This window comes from Mesocricetus auratus, unplaced genomic scaffold (assembly GCF_017639785.1).
Source record: "Mesocricetus auratus isolate SY011 unplaced genomic scaffold, BCM_Maur_2.0 Super-Scaffold_100009, whole genome shotgun sequence".
NCBI lineage: Eukaryota > Metazoa > Chordata > Mammalia > Rodentia > Cricetidae > Mesocricetus > Mesocricetus auratus.
In genome coordinates this window covers 54,118,380-54,121,249 of record NW_024429193.1, presented here as the reverse complement: position 1 = coordinate 54,121,249, position 2,870 = coordinate 54,118,380, and the positions used below count along the sequence as shown (strand labels likewise).

At 41.5% G+C, this 2,870-nt stretch overlaps 1 long non-coding RNA gene across 1 annotated transcript; it reads left to right on the top strand.

The window, feature by feature from the left end:
• Positions 1 to 544: 544 nt before the first annotated feature.
• Positions 545 to 2,542, top strand: LOC110342129. Its single transcript, XR_002384128.1, has 3 exons — positions 545 to 629; positions 955 to 1,053; positions 2,277 to 2,542. It is a non-coding gene; the product is annotated as an uncharacterized LOC110342129 (long non-coding RNA).
• Positions 2,543 to 2,870: the final 328 nt, after the last annotated feature.

Here is a 2,870-nt window from a genome sequence, read left to right as displayed (position 1 = left end):
CTAACTAAGATAGACACCGATAAAAGAAAGAGAAACCTAACCTCAGAAGTAACTGTTGAGACACAGTCTGAAGTCATAGAAATATTTGATAAGATTATATCAGAAAGAAATCCCCAAATCTAGGGAAAGATGGAAACCCAAACATAGAGGAGACATTTAATTCCAATCAGACAATTCCACAGAACTTCTCCAAAATATTTTGCAGCTGAAATGCCAATACCAAGGGACTGAAAGACAATATTAAAGGTTACAAGAAAAGAAGGTTCCAATTTGTATAAAAATATAAATGTATCAGAAAACATCATATAGCTAGGCAGAGATTCAAAAATCTCCCAAATAAAATATGTAGTCAGGCCCTGAAATTCTCTATTGCCAAAGATCAAACAAACATTTGGATATATGTTGGGAACTGAGGAGAAAGTATTCATCTGCATATCATTTACATAAATGATGACAGTTGAATGGTAGGACCAGTTGGAATTACTTAGAGGGTAATGATTGAGAAGAATCACGTGTTCACTAGTCAGCAGAAAAGGAGCAACCCGGAGAAGAAAGCAGGCAGAGTGAACCTGGGAAGGAAGTGTACAGGTCATGGTGCTGCCACAGAAGATTGGAGAAGTACTGAAGGAGTGAGTATATGGTGTGGGGATGCTGCTCCAAGGTCAAGTTCCAGGCATCTGGAAGAGACCCACCAGGGAAGCAATGCAGGGGAAATCTTAAGAAGAGGCATCTGAGACACTGGTGTAGAATGACTTAAGGTACATGGTAGTTTGAATAGGAATGACCCTACAGCCTCATATAGCTGAATGCTTAGTCATCAGGGAGTGAAATTCTTTGATAAGATTAGAAGGGTTAGGATGTGTGACCTTGTTGGGGGAAGCATATCGCCGGGAGTGGGCTCTGAGGTTTCAAAAGCCCATGCCAGGCCCAGTCTTTCTGTCTCTCTATCTACAGATCTTGATGTAGCTCTCAGCCCCTGCTCTAGTATCATGACTGCCTCCATTCTCCTACCCTGCCCTCACCATGATGATAATGGAGTAACCCTCTGAAACTGTAAGCAAACCCCAACTAAATGCTTTCTTTTATGAGAGTTTCCTTGTAAAACAGTGACTAAGACAGAGTGACACTACCACTCTGACGTGGCATGGGAGAGTTGAGTCTCCTTCAGGGGAAGCTTGTGATGAAAGAAAGCAGAGATCTGGTGGGCTCTCACTCAATAACCATGAAGGTCTACCCACTCAATAGCCATGAAGGTCTACCCACTCAATAGCCATGAAAGTCTACCCACTCAATAGCCATGAAGGCCTAACCACCAAGTAGCCTCTCCAGACTTCCTTCTTGTCTTTGGTGAGATGCAATCCTCCCAGGCTCTGTTTATTTACTCATTCAGCAAATAAGCATCAAATTAGTATACTATGCCATGTCTTAAGTCAGAAAAAGACCACGACCCTGCCTCTGAATCCTTGCCTTCGACTTACTGAGCCTTTTATGTGTAACTGTAAAAATGTTCCTCCTGAGATAGGTTGTGGGGTCCAATGTGGTGCTGGGCACAGCTTCATTTATACTAGGGTCATGAGCACAAAGGTGTGCTATTGAAATCAGTATTACTTATTCTCTGGTTTGTGTACAAATTCTGATTCTGCTATTCAATGCTCAGGCAATTTGCATGATAAATAAAAGACCCAGAGACTGATACTGGGTTCAAGCTTCAAGCTGAAGATCAGAGGAGTAAAGAAGCCAAGCCAGTAGTAGATCTTACCTCTACCTCAGGTCAGACCAAAGGGGTGAGCCTCAAACTGCTCCCGACTTTACTGCTGCTTAAATTTACTCAGACTGCTATCTGCTATGCCCTCCTCGGTGTGGAGACTAATTCTCAGATGGGATACCTCTACCTTTTATACCTCTCAAATCCTGGGATTAAAGGTGTGAACTCTCATTCACTCTCTGGTAACCCAGGGTGGTCTTAGACTCAGTGATCTGTGTACCTCTTGATCCTGAGTGCTGGGATTAAAGGTGTGTGCCTGACTTCTATGGCTAACTACTATGGCTTCTTTGCTATTTTGATCTCCAGTGGTTTTAATAAATCATGTACCTTATTTTCCTGAACTGTAAAATGGGCATGATGATAGCATCTACATCATAAGCACTGAGAGAAATAAGATGCATGCCTGGCACATACACGGCTGTTATTCTTAACCACGCATGTTGATGGTAAAATATTCAGAAAAGTGTCAGGATTTATGAGGGAGTAATTAAATCCATTTATTATTCCACAGCTAGAGGTCATGATTGTCAACAGGTTGATGAATATTCTTCTTCGCTCCTCATGATGTAAAAAAATCATATCCTGAAGTCAAGGTGTTCAAGTGCCTTCTGTTGGAACTACTATGTGGGAGCTTCTTAGATTATGCCCTTTCCTTTCATGCACAATGCTGTAGATCTGGATTACTGTACGCTAGTAAAATGTAATGTTAAGGGTAATGAAAACCGTTTGTTTATTGGGTGTTTATCATTGATTCTAGATATTATGTATACAGTATAGTATTGGATTATTGCAATATCGTTTGTGGTAGATATTCTTTCCATCTTATTCTTAAGAAAAGTGAGGGTCAGGGAAGGTGGCATTACTACTGCAGACTAGCAGCCAGTCCTTCTTTTCTGTCTTTCTCCACATAGAAGTACTCTGTACCATATTGATATTAGCTGGGGTCATACAAATTGAGGCCAAGGAAATGTGAATCGAAGTAACACAAGCCACTTCAGGTTTGGCACCATTGGTCCTGATGCTTAACTCTCCTTTTACACTCCCCATTCCTCCCATCCCCACAGCATAATGACCCTGGAAAACAAGGCAGATATGGAGATTGGAC